The sequence below is a fragment of the Oryctolagus cuniculus genome, chromosome 7 (assembly GCF_051225735.1).
Source record: "Oryctolagus cuniculus isolate XC-2025 breed Fujian yellow rabbit chromosome 7, ASM5122573v1, whole genome shotgun sequence".
NCBI classification, from domain to species: Eukaryota; Metazoa; Chordata; class Mammalia; order Lagomorpha; family Leporidae; genus Oryctolagus; species Oryctolagus cuniculus.
In genome coordinates, this window is record NC_142873.1 from 90,309,820 (window position 1) to 90,321,970 (window position 12,151).

Here is a 12,151-nt window from a genome sequence, read left to right on the forward strand (position 1 = left end):
ACCCTGGGAGGCAGCAGGTGATGGCTCAAGCAGTAAGGTCCCTGCCACCTCTGTGGGAGACCCAGGTTGAGTTCCCACTCAAGTCTCCAGTTCCTAGCTTTGGCCTGGCCCAGCCCTAGCTGTGCCAGCATCTGTGCAGTAAAGCAACAAATAAACAGGCATCTCGGCCTGTCTGTATTTCTCCCACTCCCTCCATCCTTGTCTTTCAAGTAAATGGTAAATCCTTTAAAAAGGAGACTACATTAGCACTATAACTGCACAAGAACCAATTCAAGTCAAAGAATGTCTAGAATACCTCCTAGATAGTTTTAATACTGGGTACTGAAATAAATGTAATCTACTCATTTTTTTCACTTTACATATTAAATGGTACTCGGTTAGGTTCCAAAGGGATTATCAAAAAGGTTAAGATATGACTGCTATCCTCAAAAAGTTAATAACCTTATTTTTTTAAATAAATTCAAGTTATTTTATGCACAAAGAGCTAGTATGATTTTCTACAGCGCCGATGTCTTGTAGAATCCATTCAAGGAGAATGACTTAGCCCAGCTTAATGAAGCCCATATCCTTCTCGTACTGATGGAAACAATGGCAGCACATGTTAGGCCCGTATTTCCGGGTCAGACCGTGTGGGTATGAACAGACGGCAAGAATGGAAGCCTGGCAGAATTTTCGCAGGTGGCTCCAGTAGAGCTGCTGGTGGTGACCCATCTTGCTTTCAGGAGTGCAATGAGGCAAAAGACGTTACTAATCTTTTAGGCAGAAATAAAGTAGAAAATGACCAATATCCAAAATAGGCATTAAAGAGTGACTAACAAACTTCTGAAAACATAAATGTATTTCATATTGAAATAATAAGAGGAGAAGTTTCCTTGAGGCATGTACCTTGCTCAACTTAAGTCAAACTAATGAAAAACAAGAGTTCAAGACATTTATTAACAGTACACTCTACATTCTGAGTTGCCCTGCCACTCACTGTGAGGCCTGGGACAATTCACAAGATGTCAAGTTCAGCAACCACATAGAAGGTTACAAGTCGATGATAAATCCACAGTCACTTCCCAATTACAGATCAATGATCCTGACCCAATCATAGGAAAGGTATTTAGGTGCTTCTGCAATACCTTCAACTAAGTCTGTCTCTTATCAAAATATTTCAGCAATTATTGCTAATTCACATTTTTAAAAATTACATCTAAAGAAGCAGCTTCAGAAAACCATCTTTGAAACCTACTTACAGACCACTATATCAGCCGCTATAATATAATAATCTGAGACTTAGCTCACATATTTCCCATTCTGTCTTCCTACAGATGATCAAAAGTCAAAATGACATCAGAGACTTCTTTAAGAAAAGAGCAAGTTCCTAGGCCTTAGCTGGGGTTAGTACCCATTAATGTCATGTCCCATAGCATTTGTATCTTTGTGTCTACAAGTAAAACTCAAACTAAAGGGATTTTTTTGAGTTATAGCACAGATGGATGTAAAATTATTTTTCAATTAATTAATAACAATAAAGTCATAGTCTTAGTGAATGAAGGCAATCAATTTCTTTGGATTCCAGTGAAGGGCTAAGATTCTGTGTGGTCAGGGGTGGCTGATTCCTCCAAAGAACACTAAGGTATTTAGATAAGCAGATGACACAGATGTTCATAGACACAAATATTAAACAGTAAACACTGAGTCATTTTGAATAACTGCTAAATATTGAAAAATCAAGAACAAAAATTAAAACCTTAGTTTGATTAAAAAATTAAACACATGAACTTCTATGTGTTTGTGCTTCTTAACTACTCAATTGTGGAGAAGGGGAGGTAAGTGGTTTTTTAGAAAAGGAGTTTTTTAACTTTAAAATAAGATTTTAGGGGCAGGTGTTTGGTCTAGCTATTAAGACACTGCATCCCATATCAGAGTGCCTGGACTCAATACTCACCTCCTGACTCCATTTTCCTGCTAATGCAACTTCTGGGAGACAGCAGTGATGGCTTAACTAAATGGGTCCCTGCCACTCAAGAGGGAGACCTGGACTGAGCTCCCAGCTTTGGCCTTTGCCCCAACCCCAAGGTGTCACAGGAATTCAGGTAGTAAACCATCAGATGGAAATTCTCTATTTACCTCTCAAACAAACAAATAAAAACTTAAGTTTATATAAATTTATAACCTCTTACAATTTCAGTAACACTAAATTAGTAATAGTGTGATGCTTAATAAAAAGAAACATGCTTTATAGAAAGCTAAGAAAAACTGACAAGAATGCTAAACCACCTGCCACCTTCCTTCTTTAAGACTTGTATATATTTTTAATATTTTAATAATTTTTAAATGTTTTAATTCAGAGGCCTGCATTGCAGTGTAGCAGGTTAAGCTACCACCTGTAATGCCAGCATCCCATATTGGCATCAGTTAGTACTGGCTGCTCCACTTCCAACCCAGCTCTCTGCTAATACTCCTGGGAAAGCAAGAGAAAATGGCCCAAATGCCTGGGCCCTGTACCCACATGGGAGACAAATGAAGCTCCTGAATCCTGGCTTCCTCCCTGCCCAGTCCTACCGGTAGCAGCCATTTGGGGAGTGAACCAGTGGATGGAGTGTCTCTCTCTCTGTCTCTTCCTTTCTGTAACTTCACCTTTCAAATAAAGAAATAAATCTTTTTTAAAAAATTAATGTTTTAATTAAAAAAGACAACATTTATCGCTGTTACTCCGCATAAAAAAAAAGCAAAGAAACTGCTTAACAACTACCCATAGCAATAACTAGTGAGTCTTCAAACTTAAGTTTAAAGTTTTCAATTACATTCCACTACATTTGGAAAGACTAGAACCAACCAATCATGTAGCCTGATGCTAAAGATGTCAGAGTAGGGGTCAGGAAACTTTTTCTATAAAGACAAGAGATAATAAATATTTTATGCTGTAAGGTTCACAGTCTCCATCTCCAAACGGCAGGGATACCACTGAGACAAGGCATAAATGAATCACCCTGTTGTATGCCAATAAAACTTCACTGACTAAATAGCTACCTGGTCATAGCATGGTATCCTTTGTTACAGAAGTACAAGCACAAGACCGAGATAACTGGAAACAGTTCACACAAGCAATGAATTAATACCCATCAATGTTTGCCAAAATAACCAAACTCAATCTATTATTTAAAAAAAAAAAACTTAAATGCTAACGTAAAGTAAAACCATGTTGGAAAGGCAAAAATAAAGTCACATTATACCGACCAAAACAAGTTAGTATTTCAGGGTGTGTACGTAGAGCTTACAGTGTTGGGGGAGAAATTCCAGAAAGAAAAACAAGGAACACCACCACAGTAACTTATCTTACTCCTCTGTTTGGCATGACAGAATATAAAACCAATCAAAACAGTAAGTAATGGGAGATGGAAAAGTAATGAGGTTTGGACAAGACCCCAGAGGTATTCCACCATTGCTGTGATGGTTTCAAATAGCTATTGGTCAGGGTAGCTTCAAACTCCTGAAATTTCTGTCACCACTGCCACTCACCCACATGAAATACTGGATATGTCCCAGGTCCACAACAACTCAACGGGAAACTACTATAATTCTAATTTGCAGTTTTTCTTCTACAGAGTTTTATAAAGTTAAAAGCTACAAGGCCAAAGTCAGCAACCTTATCTCAAGAATTATGATGCTGCAATCAACACACTTATTTCCTATAGAAGGAAGTATCTCTATATCCAAACACACCTCAGTGAAAAGCCTTGTTACTCTGAAAGTAAATATTTTTATTTTCTGCAAATTTAATGCTTCTTAAAATTTAACTTAAACTGTAACATATCACTCATAACATTTTAAGCTACAATTAATAAGTATCACATTAAAATATATGAAAGCTAAACTATATATATATATAAGACAAAAGAGTGGAGAGGGTTACAAATTTTTAATAAGAGCATTATATTATGGTAGTAATAATCTAGGTGTTTTACTGGAAGTGAAGTGGATTACAGTAAATGAAATTTTAAAATGTCCTTTCCATTTTACAGATAACACAAAATGACTTTTTTCATGTCTCTAGCGATAAGGATAAATTTGCCACACATTTAAATGGTGCCTTCACCCTTCCCACCCTGGCTCATGAATTAATAATTCAGTGACATTAATACAAGAAGATAAATGATAAAAAGGTTAAGGCGCAAGGGCCAACCATACACACATACTTCTTTTAGCTCAGTTAATACTTCCCTGCCAATTATAACTAAAACTTTCTAACAGTTTTCAATAGCATTTTTACAATCTAAGTAGCAGCTTATGCACACACAATTTCACACAATTCGGGCTTAATATATCTCCTGCTGGTACCAAACAATCATTCTAGGGGATTAAAGTGCAACATCTGTTAACATTAATAGTGTTTTATATACTCACATGTGTTAAAGAAGCCTCCACTCCATTATTAGTCTCCTAAAATACCTTCTAGACCAATATACCGATTTAGCATAAATTACACATATATCCTCCATCGCTAACTTAGGATAACAAAGAAATATTGTAGTGTGAAATGGTCAAAGAGGAAAATTCTATCAACTATGAAGTAACACATTTTCTTTGAACCAAGTCAACTGAATGTAAATGTATGTGCATACACGGATATGTAACTCATACACACATGACACTGGTCTAGTCTCGAATGGCTTTTTGAATCAAAAATCCTCTTGAGCATTTTTCTCTTAAATGTGGGTACCATACAGCTTTTCGTACAAAAGGCCCTTCATTTCAGGGTATTGTGTTCACATCCTCTGTTGTACCGATTCTCGCTCTGAAACAGCTCGGTCCCCTTCCCTATCCCTTCATTCCCTCTGCCCTAACTCCTTCTCTCTGAACTCTGCCCAGAACGTCACAGCTGCTTTCTCACCTTCCATCCAGCATGCCAACTTCTGTGAGATTCACCTTCCTAATTTCACCCCAAATCACAGAAACGTGTATAACCAGGACCAATCCTAGAAATCATTTCATATACGAGGCAAAGCAAACACCTGGGGATGTGAGTTGACAAAGGCAAATCTCAGAACTGCTGTTTCTTAAATTTTCCTGTGTGTACATATATTACTATTTCACTGTAATTTACCACAACAAATCTATCACCTCTATTTTAACCATGGAAAATTGAAACTGGGGGCCAAGGTTGGGGGAATGGTAACTGAAAGATGTTCTTTAAAGAGAAGGAAAAAAAGACACCAGAAGTAGAATTCAAACAGATCTCACACCAAAAATACTCTACCTTAACCCTCTGCTTCTGTTGAACTTCTCTGCTCAGTAATTGTAAATATGCCTTTCAAACTTTTACTCAAAATGCTTTAGCCACGAATAAAGCATTTCTGTCCTTCAAACTTAGCGAATTCTACAGACCTGACACGCTTTTAAGAACCACCTGTGACCAAGCAGACTGCCTCAAATCGAACACTTCTCCCTGCCCCCCAGCCCCAGCCCCAGGTTCCTACAGCCATTATCCACGCCACGTGTGGCGTAGTTCTTAATGGATTGTTTTGTTCTTTCTAAATACGTTTTTATTTATTTGAAGGGGAGAGTGAGAGAGAAAGAGGGATACAGATTAGACATCTTGCCTCCACTAATTCACTCCCCAAATGGCCACTGTCTGAGTCCCCCACACGGGTGACAGGGAACCAACTAAGTACAAGTAGTTGGTTCATCTTCCACTGCTCTTCCAGGCACATTAGCAAAGAGCTGGACTGGAAGCAGGGCAGCTGGGACTTGAGGGATGCTGAGCTGGCACTGTAGGCAGCGGCTTAGCTCCCTGGGCCGTAACACCAGCCCCTTGTGGGTGGTTTTGTGACTCTTTCTCAATCAAGATCTTAAAACTAGTTTTCAGATCTCTTTTGTTGACATTTTTACTGTTTACCTTTCTTTAATAGAACTGTCTTCAAACCAAGCCAAAAACAATTCCTGGAAACTTTGTTCAAGGCACCAAAGATAGTATACTGCAAGCCTTACAACAACATAGAAGAAAAGGATATGAGACAAAAGTGCAAAGAACAAATTATTTTAATGAAATAAAGAGAGTAAGTGCTCCTTATGGACCAAGGCTATTGCTCAAGCCTTTAATCTTGATTTTGGTGAGCAGTGTTATAGCCTACTGATCAGCAGACTGAATGTGGAGTAAACTAATCAGCTTTCTGGAAAATACTAAAATTTGCAGTGGATTTCTTTTTTGGCTAATATACCTAAACATATTCTGACACTTCACTAAAATTACTATTATTTATTGATTTCCTGGTTTTCCTTCTTTAATTTTTATGACAATTCGATTTCATGTTCTTGGGCCAGGGAAGACTTACTCTCACCCCGGAATCGTTCTTGTCGTAGCAGTCCTTTCTGCCTGGAATCCCACCTGCCACTTGTCCTTTCGCCAGTGTATCCCTTTCCTAAGACTCAGTTCATCTATCACTTGATGCTCTAACTGGCTCCTACTCTAAATCCTAACCTACACCATGGGAACGGTGTCGTTACTGTCCACAGTGCACTGTGCTCACCACTATCACAAAGTATCTGAAGTACAATTTTCATAAGAAAATGAGGTAACTGGACAGAGTACTCTTGGCTTTCACATCTACACCTTCCAGGAGTGTCACCCACCCTTCAGGACGGAAGGAAAAGAGGAAGAGGGAGGTTGGAAAGGAAAGAGGGAGGCAGGAAGCAATGACCTGGATAATGCATTGGAAGGATACATTAGAGAAGTAAGTGGAGTTCGGAACCTTGAGTATGAAATATAAATCAACTGGAAACAGAGATCTCCTAGTAATAGGGATGGTCAAGCATTTTTTTCAAAGCAGGCCTATTTTTAAATTAAATAATTAACTGAGAGCGGACGTTTGGCCTAGCAGTTAGGATGCTGGTTGGGATAGAGCCATCCTACATTGCAGTCCTTGGGTTCCATGTCCCACCCACCCTGTCTCCTGATTCCAGCAGCTAACACAGACCCTGGAAGGCATTCGTGATGGCTCCCATAACTAGACTCCTGCCATCCACCTGGGAGACTTGGATTGAGCTCCAGGCTCCTAATTTCAACTTGGCTGGTTGTAGGTATCTGAGGAATGAGCCGGCAGATGAGCGCTCTCTGTCTCACTGACTCCCAAATTTAAAAACAATAATAAACTTAAATATTGAGGCATATCAATTTGTAAGACAGTGCAAACACAAATGAGTATTTTTTTTTCAGGAAATTTATCACTATTTACAGAAAGTATCTAGTCATTTTCATCATTTACAAAAGTCAAACAAACCCTGAAGACAGCGTTTTTAAAACCACTGAGCTGGGCCCAGCATTATGGTGGAGCAGGTTAAGACTTGGCTTGTGATGTCGGCATCTCATATCAGAGTATTGGTTTGAGTGCCAGCTACTCAGTTGCCAGTCTAGCTCCTTGCTAATGTGCATGGACCCAGGTGGAGTTTCAGGCTCCTGGTTTCGTCCTGGCCCAGCAGTGGCTGTTGTGATCATTTGGGGAGTAAACCTAAAAATAAAACCACTGAGCCTCCTCATTTTATGAGAAAAGCAGCAGAAAGGTCCAGTTACTAGGGAAACAAAACCTGAAACTCAGCACCAAGCATTAGTAGAATAAACCTTTGATGAATTTAAAAAAATACTTATGAATTTAATAGTACCTACAAAAATAATTTAAATTTAAAACTTTTGAAATATTACAAAATTAAAACCATATGAAATTACATTAAATATATCTGATAATTTTGCTAGTTAATAAAATGTGAAGATTGCATAAGTGAACAAATTAGACATTTATTTCCAAAGTATACTAAAAATACTAGATAATGTTTTCTTACATAACTTTTTTGAAATATGGGTAGGCTGCCGGCGCCGTGGCTCAATAGGCTAATCCTCCACCTTGCGGCGCCGGCACACCGGGTTCTAGTCCCGGTTGGGGCGCCGGATTCTGTCCCGGTTGCCCCTCTTCCAGGCCAGCTCTCTGCTATGGCCAGGGAGTGCAGTGGAGGATGGCCCAGGTGCTTGGGCCCTGCACCCCATAGGAGACCAGGAAAAGCACCTGGATCCTGGCTCCTGCCATCGGATCAGCGCGGTGCGCCGGCTGCAGCGGCGGCCATTGGAGGGTGAACCAACGGCAAAGGAAGACCTTTCTCTCTCTGTCTCTCTCTCTCACTGTCCACTCTGCCTGTCAAAAAAAAAAAAAGAAATATGGGTAGGCTTCCACAATTACATACTTTCATGAGAAAAATATTGTTTCCAAGAGTAAAATTAACAGTGAAATTCTAACAAGGAACAACAAAGTGTAACAAAGAATGAGAAAATTAAAACCCAAATCATTTTTCTCCTCCAAAATCACAAAATAGGGAACAGCACTCCAGTGCAACAGACATCCATGGGCTCTCTCTCTCATTTCTATATGAACAACCAGGAAATTTCACACTAGAAATTAAACTTCAGCATTACAATTAAAATATCTGATACTGCCTAAAATGAAGATTCTTTGTAGCATTTGTGACTTACAGAGCCTGTTAAAAATCCATGGCTACTTTGAAATTCTAACTTTTCACTGTTCTCAGACCAGCATTTGCAACTTAATCAACTTTGAAGATTATGAATCAAGCAATGCTGACAATAAATCTAAGCAACTCATTTGCAGAAATGTTCCTGGATATTAAATATGAGATTTAACAGGTTTTCATCATTAGACTCTGTAAATGGTGTAATATATATATGTCTGTCCTAATTTGATAAGACGTGCTTCTCACATAACACTCGTCAGACTAAATACAAGAAATTGTTCTGGCACTTCACTAAATTAAAATCTTGAAACTCCACAGCTTGAATGTACAAATTTAGATTTTATTAATACTTTAAATCAAACCATAGTTATTATTCAGTTTCATATAATGCAATTTATAGGAGTCTTCTGCTGTGAAAGCAAGAACACAATGAGATTTTAATCAGATTTTAATGAGTCACTAGCAGACATTCTGGAAGCCAACCATCCCCCTCCCCCTAAAAATGATCATTTCACAATTAAAAAATAAAGAGAATCCACCTGTGATATGTAAATACTCAATGTAGAAATGAATTGTAGAAAAATGACTCCTTGCAAACTAAAAAATGTCTCGGATGCTAAAAAATCTGGCCACTTTTGTTAAAGGCTCATATAAAATATTATATGCTATTGTTTCATAGATTGCTAAGTGACTAGACAGTTATACAATAACAAGCATTCAAACATGGATTTGCTAAAATATTTTCAAAACTTTATATATTTTCATTACAAATCTTAAAAATTTCTTTTTAAAGATTTCTACTCCATTTTTGGTAACTCACTAAATAAAACAAAACTCACACTACAGTATCAACAACCATATTTAGCCAATTTCTCTTCATATCATGCTGATTACCTTATGGATCTCTACGTCTTCAGAGTAACTGATCCTCTCAGAAAAGGGAGACCCGTTAAGAAAAAAAGGTGGAGCAAGGCATCGCACCAGCACACAGTCTGACAAATATCCTCCACTGACCTCCTTTTAAAACCTTAGCACATGGGAGGATCCGAATGTTGGTGATGATCTGAGGGCAGGGATTCTGGACCTGTGATTATTGGTGAGAGAAAAGAACTGCAGAGAAGAATCCTACTTGAGTGTTTTCTTTATGGTAACCTGCAAGCATCGGATTGTAAAAGGTAAATGAGGAAAAATCACTAATTTTTTGTATTTAATTGCACAACAATTTTAAAAAGTACTGATATTTTTAGGTGAACAGGCATATGTCAAAATTTCCTGTTTTGAGTATTGGAACATTAATTTTGATAAAAGCTGGTTGGGTAAGACACTGTTTTAGCAGAAGAAAGTAGCAAGAGTACTAGGAAATCCTATGATAAGAAATAGAAAGTGCTGAGCAGAACTGAGAGGAAGAAGAAAAGACAATCTCCAAGGAAACAAGAGAGAAAATAAAACAAATCTCAAGAGTGAAAATGGATGCAAAAGACAGGGGTCACTTAATATGTGAGTTAACATTCAGCAGATTTAATTTACATCAATAATGCTAACAATAACCATTTATTGAGAATTTGATGTGTATGAAGGTCTATTAAACACTACTCCAGCATCATCTAGGTTTTTCCCTATTATATGGAAGGAAGAACATTTTTGGATTAGCATAGAAAAATTTTAACATTGAGAGGAACATGTAACTGATTAGGAGCCAGTGCAAGTTATTATAATCTTCATCAATGATTACCATTTATTCCAAAAATATATTGAGAGCCTACACTGAGGAATTACCGATGGATAGGTGATGGTACCTACCATCACCTGCTCAGGCTTATCACTCATAATTAACATGATACAAAGGATCAGCTGTAATACCTAAAATCCATTCCTGGGGATGAACTGAAAGGCTACTGATTAAATGACTTTTTTATTCTTACAAGAAACAAGATGTAGAGGGGAAATTTCCTATGCATCAATAAGGTAAATAAATAATATTACAAGTTTCTGATAATCACAGAGAAAACCACAGTAAAGATAAATTACAATGAATTTAGAAACAAACAAACAAACAAAAAAAACTTTCGAGGACAGTTACTCCTAAGCTTTCTGAAAAGGACCAGGCTGGTATCCACGGAAACCTAAGAATATCAAAGAGCTGTTTAAAGAATTGTGAAGAATGTTACTAAAATGGCATGAACAATGGAGAATATCTCAACAAGGCTAATCATGACAAAGGTACTCTTTAATAAAATAAAGATTTCTCTCTAGTCAGTTAACTTTTATACAGGCTTGGTTACATAGAAGAAACCCAACAAAATACAAATAAACTTAAAACCTAGGAGATACAGCCTGAAACCTGAATTAACATTTTCTACTCTGTACAAATGTTTGGAAGAAATGTATGATTTAAATATATGTAGGTTTATACTCAAACATTTTTTAAAACATCCATAAAGGAAGAAAATTACATTTTTTTCACAAATATCACACTAAAACACACAAATTTCAACTTGAAGAAATTCTGAGGGCTGTGGGTATTCTTTGCCCTTCATGCATGCACCTGCAAGCAGCATCAGAAAATGAACTCGTTTCATGTCCCTTGCTCTGAAGCCAGCTACCAACATGACTGATGATTTGACTAGAACTTGTTCTAGAGGCTTTCACTCCTAAGTCCTCCTCTCTCTCGCATTCAGTCAAAAGCCAAATTCTGTCCCAAAGTCACAAAAGTTCCCACATTCATCTACTGCTATTGCCTCGCACCAAGACTGCTAGTCACATTTTCAAACAAGGCTTTCACTGCCTTCTGTATTCTTCACTCTAGTTCACTGGGTACACCACGTGGGAGCTGGCAATTAGATACAATACTTTCTTAAATTAAAATACACAGCTTTTTATGGCCTACATGACAGTCTGATCTTAGCAGATCATGGTCTTTTATAAACTTATCCCAAACGGACATCCTAGCTTCATCTCCTTCCACTTGCTATACAATTCATTCTACACATACACTCCCCCGAGGCACCCATACCCATGTTCTTTTCCTCTCTTTTCCTCCTCTAACATCCTGCAATCCTCTCTGCCTTCGGGTCTATTTAACTCTTTTTCTATACCACTCATTTTGAAACCTTTCCAGCTACCCGTTGTTTCCACAGCCTTCCCACTACACTCCATTTTAGCATGTCATTACAGTAAGCCTTGTATTACAAATACTTGTGCAAACGTGTTTCTCTCATGAACCTAGTAAGTACAATCCTTACATACAGTATATTTCTCCAGCCTTAATAAATGGATGCTGATCTAAAATGAACTGAATTAAAGCCAGGAAGTTAATGGTACACTAGACGAAATTGTGCTTATAGCTAAAACCGTTCTTGTAAAGGATAAAACACAATCAGTATTTAAAAGTACAGGCTATAAGATGAATGCAAGGAAATGTGTATTTTTGGTCTGGTAATTTTGGCAAATTCAGCACCATAAGTTGTTAAATTTTTAAAACCACATGTGCTGCCACAATAACCTTTGTGGCACTGTAGGGAACCAAAAATAACATCTCGAAAGTAAAATCCAAGGCATTATAAACATATTGAATTATTAAAGCGAATCTAAGGCTTTATCTACCACTTATGCACATGCAACACCATTGACAATAGCAACTCTGAGCGAC

The 12,151-nt window shown here is 37.7% G+C and overlaps 1 protein-coding gene and 1 pseudogene across 51 annotated transcripts in view; both read right to left on the reverse strand.

The window, feature by feature from the left end:
* Nucleotides 1–12,151, reverse strand: part of ADGRL2 (adhesion G protein-coupled receptor L2) — a 689,746-nt gene that overhangs the window by 170,005 nt on the left and 507,590 nt on the right. The gene's annotated exons all lie outside the window — the stretch shown is intronic.
* On the reverse strand, nt 500–935 carry LOC127493431 (small ribosomal subunit protein uS14 pseudogene; annotated as a pseudogene). The gene has a single exon (XR_016237234.1). The product of XR_016237234.1 is annotated as a small ribosomal subunit protein uS14 pseudogene (transcript).